We start from the raw sequence: 17,169 nt of genomic DNA on the forward strand, positions 1-17,169 counted from the left end.
TAAAGGTATGATAATATACAAAAGTATAAAAATTCCAACTTAACAGTGAAATGAAAGTAAAAACTTACAATGAGGCTAAAGAATACATTTTGGAAACATAAATATGTTTGTAATTAATGGGCTATAATCTAGCCTACCTGGCCCTAAAACTATTTTTAAATGTTTATTATTTTTAATAGGGTATACGTGTCTGTGTCTGGAAGAACAATCAAGTGCTTTTAACTGCTGAGCTCTGGCCAAAAAAATTTTAATAATCAAGAGTAACCTGATTTGTAGTATAATTAAATGTCCATGTGAATAAGAAAAGGTTAGCTGGAGAGAAAGGAAGTTACCTGTTTGGTTTATTTGCTGTTTGGATTACTAACTTTGTTTCACTGATTCTTTGTAACCTTGTTGTTCCTATTGACTGTATCTATTTTATTGACTTCAGCCCTGAGTTTTATTTCTTGCTGTCCACTCTTCCTGTATATTATTCTTAATTGTTGTTATAGAGGTTTTAGAAGAGGTGCTAAGTTACTAGTATGTAATCTTTCCAATTTTTTGATGTAGGCACTTAGTGTTATGAACTTGTCCCTTATAACCACCTTCATTGTATCCTATAGGTTTCAGTATGTTGTGTTTTCATTTTTATGCAATTTTAAAGTTTCGTTTCCTTCTTGATATCTCTTTTCACATTTTTCACTTCAATGGTGAGTAGTTGTTCAGTTTCCATGAGTTTGTAAACTCTTTTGTTTCATGTTGACAGTATCCAGCTTTAGTCTGTGTTGGTCACATAGAATACAGAGGGTTATTTCAGTTTTCTTCTTTCTGTTGAGACTTGCTCTGTGTCCAAGTATGTGGTCAGTTTTGGAGAAAGTTCCATTTGCTACTGAGAAGGTATATTCTCTTGTGCTTAGGTGAAATATTCTGTAAATATCTGCTAGGCCCAGCAACAAAATAAAAGCCAGACATTCTCACCCATTAAAGGCAGAGGATTAGAATGGAAGATCCCAGGGTTGACTGGCACTGCAGCCCAGCCAAACACAAAGCTCTGGGCATAGAGCTCACCTTAGATAAGAGGTGGGAAGACACTTCATCTGACCTCTGCTTTCCACTTGCAGGTGCACAGGCAATCAGTCACACCTACCATATATTTACACACATACAAAGTATTAAAAAATAAAAAAATTTTGAACAGTTGTAGTTAATTCAGTGGGAAGATTACAGACCTCAGTCTCTATTCAAGTAGTCTTTATATTTTTAATATATTTTTATAGGATATTTTCTTCATTTAAATTTAAAATGTTATCCCCTTTCCTGGTTTCCCCTCCAAAAATCACCTGTCCCCTTCCCCCAACCCCTGCTCACCAACCCACGAACTCCTGCTTCCTGGCCCTGGCATTCCCCTACACTGGGGCATAGAACCTTCACAGGACCAAGGGCCTCTCCTCCCATTGATGACCGAGAAGGCCATCTTCTACATAAGTAGCTGGAGCCATGAGTCCCTCCATGTGTACTTCTCAGTTGATGGTTTAGCCCCTAGGAGCTCTTGGGGTACTGGTTGGTTCACATTGTTGTTCCTCCTATGGGGCTGCAAACCCTGTCAATACCTTGGGTCCTTTCTCTAGCTCTTCCCTTGGGGACCTTATGCTCAGTCCAGTGGTTGATTGAGAGCATCCACCTCTGTATTTGTCAGGCACTGGTAGAGCTTCTCAGTAGACAGCTATATCAGGCTTCTGTCAGCAGGCACTTGTTAGTATCCACAATAGTGTCTGGGTTTGGTGACTATATATGGGATGGATTCCCCAGGTGGGGCAGTCTCTGGATGGCCTTTGCTTCAGTCTCTGTTCCACACTTTGTCTCTGTAACACCTTCCATGGGTATTTTGTTCCTCCTTCTAAGGAGGACTGAAATATCTGCACTTTGGTATTTCTTCTTGAGATTCATGTGGTCTGTGAATTGTATCTTGGGTATTCTGTGCTCCTGGGCTAATATCGACTTATCAGTGAGTGTATATACCATGTGTGTTCTTTTATGATTAGGTTACCTCACTCAGGATGATATTTTGTAGTTGCATCCATTTGTCTAAGAATTTCATGAATTCATTGTTTTTAATTGCTGAGTAGAATTCCATTGATTAAATGTACCTCATTTACTGTATCCATTCCTCTGTTGAGGGACATCTGGGTTCTTTCCAGCTTTTGGCTATTACAAATAAGACTGCTATGAACATAGTGGAGCATGTGTCCTTATGACAAGTTGGAGTATCTTCTGGGTATATGCCCAGGAGTGGCATTTCTGGGTCCTCAGGTAGTATAATGCCCAATTTTCTGAGGAGCTGCCAAACTGATTTCCACAGTGGTTATACCAGCTTGCAATTCCACCAGCAATAGAGGAGTGTTCCTCTTTTTCCACATCCTTGCCAACATCTGCTGTCACCTGAGTTTTTGATCTTAGCCATTCTGACTGGTGTGAGGTAGAATTCTGGGGTTGTTTTGATTTGCATTTCCTTGATGACTAAGGATGTTGAACATTTCTTTAGGTGCTTCTCAGCCCTTTTATATTCCTCAATTGAGAATCCTTTGTTTAGCTCTGTACCTCATTTTTTAGGCATCCAACTTCTTGAGTTCTTTGTATATATTAGATATTAGCCCTCTATTGGATGTAGGATTGGATAAGATCTTTTCCCAATCTGTTGGTTGCCGTTTTGTCCTATTGACAGTGTCCTTTGCCTTACAGAAGCTTTGCAGTTTTATGAGGTCCCATTTGTCAATTCTTGATCTTAGAGCATAAATAAGCTATTGATATTCTGTTCAGGAAATGTGATCCTGTCCGCATGTGCTCCAGATTTTTCCCCACTTTCTCCTCTATAACTTTCAGTGTATCTGGTTTAATGTGTAGGTCCTTGATCCACTTGAACTTGAGCTTTGTATAAGGAGATAAGATTGGATCTGTTTGCATTCTTCTACATGCTAACTTCCAGTTGAACCAGCACCATTTGTTGAAAATGCTGTCTTTTTCTCACTGGATGGTTTTAACTCCTTTGTCAAAGATCAAGTAACCATAGGTGTAGGTTCATTTCTGGGTCTTCAAGTCTATTCCATTGATCTACCTGCCTGTCACTCTACCAATACCATGCAGTTTTTAATCACGATTGCTCTGTAGTACAGCTTGAGGTCAAGGATGGTGATTCCCACAGACATCTCCTTCATAAGTTCTTTTATTGTTGAGAATAGTTTTCACTATCCTGGGTTTTTGTTATTCCAGATGAATTTGTAAATTGCTCTTTCTAACTCTATAAAGAATTGAGTTGGAATTTTGATGGGGATTGCATTGAATCTGTAGATTGCTTTCAGCAGGAGAGCCATTTTTACTATATTAATCCTGTCAATCCACGAGCATGGGAGATCTTTCCATCTTGTGAGGTCTTCAATTTCTTTCTTCAGAAACTTGAAGTTCTTATCATACAGATCTTTCATTTGTTCAGTTAGAGTCACACCAAGGTATTTTATATCATTTGTGACTATAGTGAAGGGTGTTGTTTCCCTAATTTCTTTCTTAGCCTGTTTATCCTTTGAGTTGAGGAAAGTCACTGATTTGTTTGAGTTAATTTTGTATCCAGCTACTTTGCTGAAGTTTTTTATTAGCTGTAGGTGTTCTTTCGTGGAGTTTTTGGGGTCACTTATGTATACTATCAAATCATCTGCAAATAGAGATAATTCTACTTCTCTCTTTCCAATTTCTATCCCTTTGACCTCCTTTTGTTTTCTAATTGCTCAGGCTAGGACTTCAAATACTATATTAAATAGGTAGGGAGAGAGTGGGCAGCCTTGTCTAGTCCCTGATTTTAGTGGGATTGCTTTAGGGTTTTCTCCATTTAGTTTAATGTTGGCTACTGGTTTGCGGTAGATTGTTTTTATTATGTTTAGGTATGGGCCTTGAATTCCTGATCTTTCAAAGACTTTTATCATGAAGGTGTGCTGAATTTTGTCAAATGCTTTCTCAGCATCTAATGGCATGATCATGTGGTTTTTCTTTTTGAGTTTGTTTATATACTGGATTACGTTGATGGGTTTCCTTATATTGAACTATCCCTACATCCCTGGCATGAGGCCTCCTTGTTCATGATGGATGATCATTTTGATGTGTTCTTGGATTCGGTTTGAGAGAATTTTATTGAGTATTTTTACATCGATATTCATAAGGGAAATTGGTCTGAAGTTTTCTTTCCTTGATGGGTCTTTGTGTGGTTTAGGAATCAGAGTAATTGTGGCTTCATAGAATAAATTGGATAGAGTACTGTTTCTATTTTGTGGAATAGTTTGAGAAGTATTGAAATTAGGTCGTCTTTGAAGGTTATAGAACTCTGCACTAAACCCATCAGGTCCTGGGCTTTTATGTTGAGAGACTATTAATGACTGTTTCTATTTCTTTAGAGGGTATGTGAGTGTTTAGATTTTTATCTGATCCTGATTTAACTTTGGTACCAGGTATCTGTCTAGAAAATTGTTCATTTCATCCAGGTTTTCCAGTTGTGTTGAATATAATAATATAGGCTTTTGTAATAAGATCTGATGTTTATTTTTGGATTTCCTCAGATTCTGTTGTTATATCTCCCTTTTCATTTCTGATGTTGTTAATTAGGGTTCTATCTCTGTACCCTCAGGTTAGTCTGGCTAAGGGTTTATCTCTCTTTTTTAATTTCTCAAGGAACCAGCTCCAGGTTTAGTTGATTCTTTGTATAGATTTTTTTTTTTCTATTTGATCGATTTCAGCCCTGAGTTTGATTCTTTCCTGCCATCTACTCCTCTTGGGTATATTTGCTTCCTTTTGTTCTAGAAATTTTAGGTGTGCTCTGAAGCTGCTAGAGTATGCTCTCTCCAGATTCTTTGTGGAGGCACTCAGAGCTATGAGTTTTCCTCTTAGCACTGCTTTCATTGTGTCCCATAAGTTTGAATATGTTGTGGCTTCATTTTCATTGAACTCTAAAGTCTGTAATTTCTTTATTTCTTCTTTGACCAAGTTATCATTGACTAGAGTGTTGTTCAGCTTTTATGTGTATGTGAGTTTTCTATTATTTATGTTGTTGTTGAAGATCAGCCTTATTCTGTGGTGATCTGATAGGAGTCATAAGATTATTTTTGTAGCTGTTGAGGCCTGTTTTGTGACCGATTACATGGTCAGTTTTGGAGATTGTACCACGAGGTGCTGAGAAAAAAGTATATCCTTTTGTTTTAGGATAAAATATTCTGTAGCTATCAGTTAAATCCATTTGGTTCATAACTTCTGTTAGTTTCACTGTGTCTCTGTTTAATTTCTGTTTCCAGGATCTGTCCGTTGATGAGAGTGGAGTGTTATAGTCTCCCACTATTTTTGTGTGCAGTGCAATGTGTCCTTTGAGCTTTACTATAGTTTATTTAATGACTGGATGCCCTTGCATTTGGAGCATAGATGTTCAGAATTGAGAGTTCATCTTGATAAATTTTACCTTTGATGAGTATGAAGTGTCCCTCCTAATCTTTTTTTGATAACTTTAGGTTGAAAGTCAATTTTATTTGATATTAGGATGGCTACTCTAGCTTGTTTCTTGGTACCATTTGCTTGGAAAATTGTTTTCCAGCCTTTTACTCTGAGGTAGTGTCTGTCTTTGTCACTGAGGTGGGTTTCCTATATGCAGCAAAATGTTGGGTCCTGTTTATATAACCAGTCTGTTAGTCTGTGTGTTTTTATTGGGGGATAGAGTCCATTGATATTAAGAGATATTAAGGAAATGACTATTACTTCTTGTTATTTTTGTTGTTAGAGGTGGAATTATGTTTTTGTGGCTATCTTCTTTTTGGTTTGTTAAAAAAAGATTATTTTCTTTCTTTGTCTAGAGTGTAGTTTCCCTCCTTGTTTTGGAGTTTTCCATTTATTATCTTTTGATAGGCTGGATTTGTGGGGAGATATTATGTAAATTTTTTTTCATGGAATATCTTGGTTTCTCTATCTATGGTAATTGAGAGTTTTTCTGGGTATAGTAGCCTGGGCTGGCATTTGTGTTCTCTTAGGGTCTATGACATCTGCCCAGAATCTTCTAGCTTTCATAGTTTCTGGCTAGAAGTCTGGTGTAATTCTGATAGATCTGCCTTTATATGTTACTTGACCTTTTCCCCTTACTACTATTAATATTCTTTCTTTGTCTTGTGCATTTCGTGTTTTGATAATTATGTGATGGGAGGAATTCCTTTTCTGTCTATTTGGTGTTCTGTAGGCTTCTTGTATGTTCACAGACATCTCCTTCTTTAGGTTATGGAAGTTTTCTTCTATAGTTTTGTTGAAGATATTTACTCTCCCTCTAAGTTGGGAATCTTTGCTCTCTTCTATTCCTATTATCCTTAGGTTTGGACTTTGCATTGTGTCCTGGATTTTCTTGATATTTTGGGTGAGGAGCTTTTTGCATTTTGCATTTCCTTTGATTGTGTGTGTTTTCTATGGTATCTTCTGCACCTGAGATTCTCACTTCTATCTCTTGTATTCTGTTGGTGATGCTTGCATCTATGGCTCCCGATATCTTTCCAAGATTTTCTATCCCCAGAATTGTCTCTCTTTGTGATTTCTTTATTGTTTCTACTTCCATTTTTAGATCCTGAATGGTTTTGTTCAATTCCTTCACCTGTTTGGTTGTGTTTTCCTGCAATTCTTTAAGGGATTTTTGTGTTTCCTCTTTAAGGGTTTCTACCTGTTAATTTCTGTTTTCCTGTATTTCTTTAAGGGAGTTATATGTCCTTCTTAAAATCCTAGGTCAGGGGGGCTAGAGAGGTGGCTCAGTGGTTAAGGGCACTGACTGCTCTTCTGAAGGTCCTGAGTTCAAATCCCAGCACATGGTGGCTCACAATCACCCGTAATGAGATCTGATACTCCTTTGTGGTGAGTCAGAGACAGCTACAGTGTGTTTATATGTAATAAATAAATAAATAATTTTTAAAATCCTATGTCAGCATCATGAGATATGATTTTAAATCATCATCTTGCTTTTCCTGTGTGTTGGGATATCCAGGGCTTGCTGTGGCTGGAGAACTGGGTTTTGATGATACCAGGATACCCTGGTTTCTGTTGCTAAGATTCTTGCATTTGCCTTTCACCACCTAGTTTATCTCTGGTGCTAGATGGCCTTGCTGTCTCTGGCTGGAGCTTGTCCCTCCTGTAGGTCTATAAGCCTGTGTCAGCACTCCTGGGAAACCACCTCTCTCTTGGCAGGGACCCACGCACAGCAGGCTGTGGAACAGCCTCAGCTTCTACAAGGTCTTTAGGTATTTGGAAAATGTTCTTCATTATTAATGTCTTCCCAGGTGTAGCCTATAGTAGTGAGGATCCTGAAGATCTCCAGCATCACATCTTTGTAGAGGCTCTTCTGGGGAGAATTGAGCCCTCTCTTTCCAAGTGAAACTCACATGCACATCCTCATAAGTCACTGCTTCCTGGAGGCCCTGGTTGGCCAGTGAATCTTGAATGATGTGACCACCTTCCTTAGGGTTAGAGTGTGCTGAAAAGACCCAGTTTAGTGCTTCCTCGTCCAGGCTTGTCTAGTCTTTATATTTTTAAGACATTATGTAACTTTTTTACACAAAATAATGTGATAAGAAAACACAATTGTTATACTGCTTTGTTCACTTGAAATACATTCTGAGCATAATTCTGTTTTCTTAAATATTTGTTTACATATATTTTCTGGTGTCACCTTAGAGTAGTATTGGAAATAAATAACATATTTAAAGAATATATTCATATGCATTTTGTAATATCACCATTCCTTAAAAATTAGCACTCCAAATGAATGACTTTATAGCAAAAACTGCACATATAAAAAGGTTCTTCTAGATTTTTTTTTTTAATGTCGAGACTGTCTGTATGGGTGTGCATACATTTAAAGACTTCAGATACCATGATCACTGGAGGAAACAGGCCCTTAGTTTCCACCAGCAGGGTATAAGGTTTTCTCCAGACCTTAAAGCCACTTAGAATGAGGTTCCAACTGAACTGTTAAAGACAGAGAGAGAAAAAGCAGTTTGTTCTTCAAAAGACAATAGAACAGAACATGCTAACTAGTGTGCTCCTTCAATTGGTTTCCTGCAGTGTGGTCGGAAACAAGGACAGAGGCATGGAGCACACCACTGGCAGCATGGTGTCCCAAAGTCAGGTGTTGATCATGGAGCTGCCAAACAGAAGAGACATGAGTTAGTAAGCAAGACTACTAAATGCTGTGGCTATGCCTTAAAAACTGCTGGTGAACAAGGTGTTTCTTTGTATGTATACTCGCTGATGACAGTTTGCTTTGGAAAGGAAAGCTCCTTGCCCAGCTCCTTTTACAGACCTCAAGACCCTAAGCACAACTGAAGTCTTGATGAAAGTACCATTTAGACCTTAGAACCCAGCAGGTAGGCAGCAGCACCTACCAGCAGGAAAACAGATCCATCAAAATCCATACCTTGGGGAAGTTGCCTGATGGACTTTGTCTTTTGGCTTCAGGCTAACTGAGGTTTGTCAGCCCAGGATGTGTTTTTTGTGCTTAATACTTCACCATTAGAGTAGCACCAAACAGCATTGGGTCCTGAGCACCCTGTGTAGTTGCCAGCGGACTGATAAAGATTCTGTATTGGTTTGAATCTATGTCCAAGTAGTCTTCTTTGGTGCATACTTCACAACAGTCGGTGGCCAACACAAAACAAGCTCAGTGGCATTTTTGGAGAATCTTTGTCTTGGGGATTTTTCTTTTCTTTTAATCCTACAGGTGCTTTGTGTGTATATTAGGTTTTCCAGTTCCATTTCTATGGGATTTCTGTATGTATGGATATGTGTGTGAATATGTGTGGGTATTATTGTGCATATAGGTTTTCTGTGGCTCTTTGTCTTCTATTTGTTTTTTTTCTATTCCAGTTTGTTTTTGTTTTATTATTTTCATAGCTGTTTTCTAAGGAGAGACAGAAAGGGTTCAGATGAGAGAGAAGGAGAAATAATAATCATAATATATTGTATGAAAAAAATATTTTCAATAAAAGTGACAAATATATAAATGTTTTTTCAGTTACTATATTGTTTTCATTCATTTACATTGATACAATTTTATTATCTCTGAAACAAATTATTAAATCTGTGATACATAACAATAATCATGTTCTGTAACTCTTAGAATAGCTTTTCTTTCTCTATGACTGCAGAAGAAATAATAATGTGCAGACATGACTCTTTATGCTGTCCCTGGAGAGTTCAGTTAGGTGAGTGGTGATTACAGTGGTTATGAGTGGCTGCTTCTCTCCAGGCTTTCCTAACTTATTGGACATTATTTGGTCCCATATTTCTTAAGGCAACTTCTATATAGGAGACTATGCATGGTCTGGCTACTAACACACTCTTGTTTTTCTTTTATTTTAAATAGTGACTGACAAGTGGTGACTGTGAGATGCACAGGGAACAGATGGAGCAGCTGGTGCGGTGCATGAAAGGTCAAGTGCTGGGACTGAAGGTGTCCTGTTGCAGACAGGCCAGTGTCTCAGTGTGACCATGAGATTCAGCAGTCAGCCTTGCCCAGGTGTCCTCTCCAGTCTCCAGTGGACCTGGAAGTTGGAGGCAGAAGTGGGGGTGCCAGGATCCACATGTGTTACTGTGTGGTCCTGAGTGGATTTGCCATAACAAGTACATTACTTATGTCTGGTTTATCATACGATGCTGGTCTTTATAACTAATCATTAACCTTCTACACTATTTTCCATAAGCTTTACCCATGGATGAAAGATTTTTTAACTTTTCCTCACATGATAGATCTAGACTTTGAAATATTGAACTAAGGGGAAAAAACCTGGAAAGTATGTTGAGAAGTACGCACAATTGCTGCCCTGCCTAACTCTTCAGGTGACAAGTAGCTTTCTAAAGCTTGGAACTGTCAAAGGACTTCTGAGTATGCTTCCAGCCACAAGTCAGTGCTGACATCTTAACCAGTGTGTGGAGGAGGAGAGCATTGGTTTCCACACTGAGGCAGCTCTGTGGTGGTTGTTCCTCTCAGGTACCCTCTACTGGTAAACTTGAACTATACTGACAGACCATAGCACAGCTATGTCCCCATTGTGCTGGAGTTTGTATGAATAGTTAGGATGTTAATACTACATTTTTTTGCCTTCTTTCTCATAGCTAATGTCTATGGAACTAGCTGTATTACTTGTTTTTTGTTTTGTTTTTTATTGTTATAGCTCTGTTAAATGGCCCCCCAAATTTCCAGATAGTATCCCTAACTGCAACAGAAGAATTTTATGGATCCTTAACTCACAATAAGTTTGACTTTCAACAATTTGTTCAGTGTGAATATTTTTATGTCTTTTTCATGCTTCCACTTACTTGAAACTCAGTTTATTCTTAAAAACTGTCTAGTAGAACCAGCTTATTAAGTGTTACTTTGGTATGCAGTGAAATGGTCAATTAAGCAATATTGAAGAAAGATACTTTGACTGTTTTGAAATTTATTATGAATCATAAAACAAAAATCATTTCATAGTATTTCAGAGATAAAGTCTCAACTGTTCTTAGTCCAGTATGTCAGTAGAATTTATAGTGCAAATAAAATTTGCTTAATTAAAAGATTTTTTTTGAAAGTCCGTCTATTATCAGAAAGCACCAGGAAGAAGTTGTATTAGTAGCTGCTGTTTTCATTGGAAGAGTTTTTCATTAAATTTCTGTGTAAAATCTATTCTTAATAAGAGATTTTGTTTGTTTTCCAAACATACTATATAGTATGATCTTTTGCAATCGAAATGGATAAGGAAGAAACGAGTGAGGGCTGGTGATGGTCTTATAACCACTACAGAAACTCTGTGTTTAGTGCTGTATCTTGTCTTCATTCTCATGTTGATTAATTACTAGATGTTGTCAGTCATGTCTCCAATGAAAACAGGAGTGATAGGGCTTTCTGAGTCAGTTGATGAATGAATCATACTAATTTTTAGCAGTTTTTTCATATAATTTTGTCTCCATCTTTTCAGTATGTTGACCAAGTTCTTCTAGGTGGTAAAGTTTGTGTTCCAGGTATATTGAGTTTATGTATTTATCATGTATGCACTATTGTTAGGTGAAAACATACTTCAACTTGATGGGCAGCTATTATTCAGTATTCATGTATACTAATGTTGATATATATTAGATACTGTGTTTTACTATACCTACAAGGTTATACAAAATTCTTTTCTTTTACTCATGAGTTCCATTTGTTTGGATTTTTGGTTTGTTTAGATTTTTTTTCTTCGTGTGTTAAAAAATATAGTTTAATGCTTTTCCTGGTACCTTGCCCTTTGTTGGCATAATTGGAATATAAATCGTTCAAATCTCCACAATTAAGAGTTTCAGAAATATGTGATACTGGCCACTTGACTTAATAAAGACTAGATATACAAAACAGGTAGAAAAAAAATACCTATTTCCTCACTAAAAACAATTGAATATTTTTCTTATTATTAGCAAATATTAGTAATAGCATAGACTATGAATAATTTCTATATGTTTTGGCAAGCACATAGTGAGACAATGCTTATTACAGTAAGTACGCATTTCAGTTAACTAACTGGGCACTGTAATTCCAATAGGGCTGTAATGCATGGAAACTCACTCTTCAGATTCCTTAGAGCTGTAACCTGAGACAGTTGAAGGGCCCATAGTTCATTTGGGAGGTGTAGATAGTAGTGAAGCTGAGGAAGCCTGGAAAGGAAAGGTGTACAGAGGGTGTGCTGTCAAGCTGGCTAACACTGCAGGATGCTAGAACTGTATTTCCTTTGTGCTACTCTGGAAAAACTAGAACACACAATTCAGACATACCTCATGTGAAGAATTGGGATACAGAACTAGTTTGGGGCAGTGGTAGCTATCCTGTACAGTGAACAGTTCTTGGCAACTTGTGATCAAGAGCTGTAGCTGGACATGATGGCACATGCTTGCAGTTCCAGCACCTGAGAGGTAGAATCAGGAAGACCAGGAGTTTAGGGGGAACCTGGGCTACATGGACTGTGTCCAAAAAAAAAAAAAAAAAAAAAAATAGAGAAGAGCAGTAGCTGAAGATTGGTAGACCCAGACTATCATTATAATACCCACATCGTCCCTTACATGTATACTTGACAGTCCAGCCTCGTAGTACAGTCAGATGGCATCCTGTGCGCTTGCACTGCATGACTGTGTAGCCCACGCAGGCAGAGCCAGGCAAGACTGAAAGGCACAATGAGAAGACAGTGCTGTGGTTCTGACCCTGGTGGTCTTTACTATCCATGTGACCAGGTCTCATCTGTAAGATCAGAAGATGAATCAGTACACACCACTCTCAGGTGTGTTTGCTCTGAAGCACATTTGAGCTGAACTTTGCGCAGAAGAGAGGAGGAGGTGCCTTGTTTTACAAAGAGGGAGGTCTGTTTAATCAGCAAGATGGAAAAGATTTCTTGGCAATTTAAATTTTCAAAGGCAAAAAGGACAGATGTTGTCCAGTGAAAATTAAAAACTTACCTAAAAGGCTTTTTTAAGTTTCTACTTGAACACATATTTCACAACTGCAGGTTTGGGCTTCTTTTTCCCTTATGTTACATCATGAACATGCCACATGTTAACGTGTATAATATACAAAGTATGTAATGTAATGTAAATTGATATTGTATGACTGGTTATATCTACATATTAATACTAAATTATGAATGTATAATTGATGTGAAATAAAACACATCCCTGATATTGAACACAGCTTGGTTCTTTTTTTTTTTTTAATATATCGCCTCCAGAGATATGGGGCTTTAATGTTTTGTTTATTTGTTCGGTTTGGTTTGGATTTATTGAAAATAGACTCTTAAGCTGGGCGTGGTGGCACATGCCTTTAATCCCAGCACTCGGGAGGCAGAGGCAAGCGGATTTCTGAGTTCGAGGCCAGCCTGGTCTACAAAGTGAGTTCCAGGACAGCCAGGGCTACACAGAGAAACCCTGTCTCAAAAAAACCAAAAAAAAAAAAAAAAGATTCTTCTCTCATATATTACATCCCAATCAGAGATTCCTCTCCCTCCACTTCCCTGAGCTCCCACCCACAATCCATTTCCCCCTCTCTCCCTTCAGAAAAGAGCAGGCCTCACAAGAAACAACCAAACATAGCAAAACACAAGACAAGGGAAAGGCCCTCACATGGAAGTTGGACAGTGTAGCCCAACAAGAGGAAGAGTCTCAGATGGCACATGCCCCTACTCTTAGGGCCTGACAAAAGCAGCAAGCTAACAGCAGCCAACAGCAGACATAACACACAGAGGACCTGGTATAGACACCTGCAGGCCCCATCACTGCTTCAGTCTCTCTCAGCCCATATGTGCCCTGCATTGTTAATTCAGTGGGCCCTCCTTGTGTCCTCCATCCTCTGATTCCTACAGTCTGCCCCCTCTTCTGCACAATAGCAGAAACCAATGGAGACCTCAAATTTAGGAGCTCTGTCTGTATAATGTCTAGCTGTGGGTCTCTCTCCACTCCCACCTGGTGCTGAAGACACAGCTGATCAAAGCACCTGTATGTGGTTATAGCGGAGTATCATTAGGAATCATTTTAATTTTTAAACACCAGTTAGTCCTGTTTAGTTCTACCCTTAGGTCTCTGGGCTATCCAGTCTCCAGTTGCTGACCATCCAAGCAGTATCAGGTATGGGCTTCCTCTGGTGGGGTGAGGCCTCAAGTTGATTAGCCACTCCCACACGTTCTGTGCCACCATTGCCCCAGCACATCTTGTAGGCAGGACAAATTGTAGGTCAAAGGCTTTATGGCAGATTATGTGTGGTAGTTTGAATGAAAATGCCCATAAGCTCATAGGATGTGGCACTGTTAGGAGTTGTAACCTTGCTGGAGAGGGTGTGTCTTTGTTGGAGGAATTGAGTTACTGGGAGCAGGCTTTGAGATCTTAGATGCTCAAGGGAGGCCCTGTGTGGCACACAGTCTCTTTCTGTTGCATACAGACCAATATGTAGAACTCTCAGCTACTCTGGCACCTTGCCTGGATGCGTGCCACCATACTTCCCACCACTAAACCTCTGGAATGTAAGCCAGACCCAATTAAATATTTTCCTTTGTAAGAATTGTGGCTATGGCGTCTCTTCAGAGCAATAGAAACCCCTATTAAGACAGTTGGTGTCTAGGTTTCTCTTTGAGTAGCCTGCAGATTACCATCCCCAACCAAAGAGACAGAATGCAGGGGTAAAGCCTTCATGTAAGCAACAATAATAACCTTAAATATTAATGGCCTAAATTCTCCAATAAAGATATTACTGCCTAAATGGACTATGAAACTAAACCCATCTATCTATTGTCTATAAGAAACACATCTTAAGAGTTAAGACAGGTACTGCCTTAGAGTAAAAGGGAGGACAAAAATACAGCTATTGTCAGTGGATTAATATCCAGAATATATGAAGAATTCAGAAGACAAGAGTGAAAAAAATAACATGTGAAAGCAAAGAAATACCTTTTTAAAAAATACTGTTAATCATTTCTAGCAATCAGGGAAATATAAAACAAGTAATAGATGAATCTAGAAAGATCCTATTGAATGAGGCAACTCAGACCCAGAAAGACAAACATCATGTTTTCTACCATCTGCAACCCTAGCTCCAGATCTTCAGACATGAGTACACAGCCTGGGGTAATTACAGAAGCCAGGAATGTAAAAGGGATCATGAGATAGAACAGTAGAATAACAGGACAGAAGTGGTTTAGAGGGGAAAGATGGAAATGGAGAACTTATTTTAGGAGAGGAATTGAGATAATGAAGGGAGGGGTGAGTAACAGAATGTCTGAAAATTTATAAGGAATCACCATTATTTAATCATCTCAAATTTCATACACTAGAAAAAAGTCTGGATACATATTCACACATCACATATAATTTAATGAATTTTTCCCACTTTTGTTGACAATGCTTCCACAAGGAACCACATACAACTAACAAAACTCCAAACACCAGGCATTTGAAGCCTCCTTTTAAGCTGTTGGTCAGGGTTGTCTCAGAGAATCCCAAAATATGGTCTGTTGCTATTGCCCTTGGTTGCCTCCCAGAGGTTGAAGATTAAGTCCCCATTGCTGAAGACATTATTGGACACTGGACCCAATGGATTTGAGCTGGGACTGAAATGAAGGCATCCTCTCTGAGGACTGGCTTTCATGGAGCCAGAAGTTGCCATGCAAACTTCCAAGGAAGAGGAGCAACCAATAGACCTACCCAACTATCACACAATGACCTGATGGTACATAAACACTAAGGGTGGAATAGGTCAAGTATACCTTGATAGCAACCAACAGTCCTCAGCTGGAGGTAAGACCTATTCAAGAGGGAAATTATATCTGGTACTAGAAACCTAGCCAATAACCTCAGATCAGTAAATTTACGGGTCTTGGAGGAGAACCTTAAACACCACTTTCCCAAACCTACCACAGTGGTATCTCATCTAGACTGGAGTCATCAAAATGTAGCCTGAGCTGATGAACTGAACTTTAATGAGGAATAAGATTCTGAAATGATGTTAAAATATGTCCCCTCATAATACCAATCCACAAGACCAAAAGAAAACTCATGGCTAAATTTGACAAACAGATATAACTAGGTGGTCAATTTTAATATTACCTAGTATGGGATAGACTGAGAAAATGCACGGTTTCCTGTGACTGAAGAGATATGATGTGGTAGCCAGACAGATATGCAAGGCACAAGCATGACTAGAAGCCCTTGCGACAAATCTGCCTTTACTGGAACTCCTATTTTCCCTCAGCTGCTGCCAAACAACTGAAACAATTATACAGAAGTAATAAAAATACTAGGGAACGAGGGACAGAGGAGCACACTGTGGAAGATCTAGTCTTGAAGTAATGACAATGGGTACAAAGGGCCACAGTGCTGGGAACAAAGTAGCACCTGCCATCTGGGAAATCTGGGTGAAGGGGTAATATTCCTCAAAATTCAAGTTAAGAAATGTTTCTAAGTAAACTAGGCTAATAATCTTCCCAAGAGTATAATGAATTTGCCTTAGGTTGGATAGGCACCCACATGTGCTAGAATAAGAAGATCTTGTCCACAGATGCTCAGGATTCAAAGGAAATAAGGTGCTGAACCTGGAGCTGAAACAGGTCAAAGAGAAAGGCTACTCTCTAGGGTGACATCTTTGGAAATTCAGCAATCGTGTCATGTCTTCTTATAGAGGAAAAGAAAATCTGAAGGGAAAAAAACAAGATTCACAAAATATGCTGTTTTGAATGGTAATGCCACTATTCAATAAAAATCAAAAAATAAGATGAAAAAATGCTGGAGAGACTCTATACAAGCAAGAGAACCTGAGCTTGGATCCCTTATGCCCATACAAAAGCCAGGCATAGTGCTGCACTTCAGTAACCTGAGGACTAGGAGAGGAAATGAGTAGGGAGAGACCTTGCCTTAAAAAATAAAGTTGAGCATACTCAAGGGCAGGCCCCATGCCCTGTAGTAGATGGCCAACAAAAGACAAACTCAGTGGTGTTTTTGAAGTGGGTTTTGTTTCTTTGGGTTTTTTTTGTTTGTTTGTTTGTTTTTGTTTGTTTGTTTGTTTTTTACCTTGCTGGCATTTTACATATATATTATGGCTTTTGATTTTGTGTTTTTATGGTGTGTGTGTCTGTCTGTCTCTCAGTCTGTGTATAAATCTGGGTCTCATACTTTTGTTTTCCTGTTTGTTTTGCTTTACTCTGGTTCATCTGTTTATTTGCCTCTTTGTTTTCTAAAGAGAAAAAGGGTTGGTGATGGGTGACTGAGGAGGATCTGGGAGATGAAAGAGGGGAAACTGTGATCAGAATCTATTTAAGAAAAAATTGTTTTCAATAAAAAATAAGGTATAGAGTGGCTGAGAAAGAAATCTAATGTTGACCTCTGACATTGTCTCACACACACACACACACACACACACACACACACACACACACATTTTCATGCTCAAGAACATGTACATATAGAGTATGTGCTCACACACCAAATACGCTGATGAGAATAATACTTTCTCATGGCCCAGAGGTTCCTTTTTTGAATCCTCCAGGCAGCACGAAGACTGAACAACAGTGGTCCCAAGAAGGGTGACCTTCCCCATGGTTTCCTGACCCTGAAATGGGAGTAGGAAAGACTGCTCTTGGCTGCCTCTCAGAAAGGTGT

The 17,169-nt window shown here is 38.7% G+C and overlaps 1 protein-coding gene across 2 annotated transcripts in view; it reads left to right on the forward strand.

The window, feature by feature from the left end:
• Thoc2l (THO complex subunit 2-like) overlaps nt 1-12,716 on the forward strand; it is a 45,858-nt gene extending 33,142 nt beyond the window's left edge. For both annotated transcript variants that reach the window (NR_164628.1, NM_001166581.2), the window contains exon 8: nt 9,395-12,716. The gene's annotated coding sequence lies outside the window, so the exon portion shown is untranslated. The remainder of the gene's footprint in view (nt 1-9,394) is intronic.
• Nucleotides 12,717-17,169: the final 4,453 nt, after the last annotated feature.

Source organism: Mus musculus, chromosome 5 (assembly GCF_000001635.26).
Source record: "Mus musculus strain C57BL/6J chromosome 5, GRCm38.p6 C57BL/6J".
Taxonomy (NCBI): domain Eukaryota; kingdom Metazoa; phylum Chordata; class Mammalia; order Rodentia; family Muridae; genus Mus; species Mus musculus.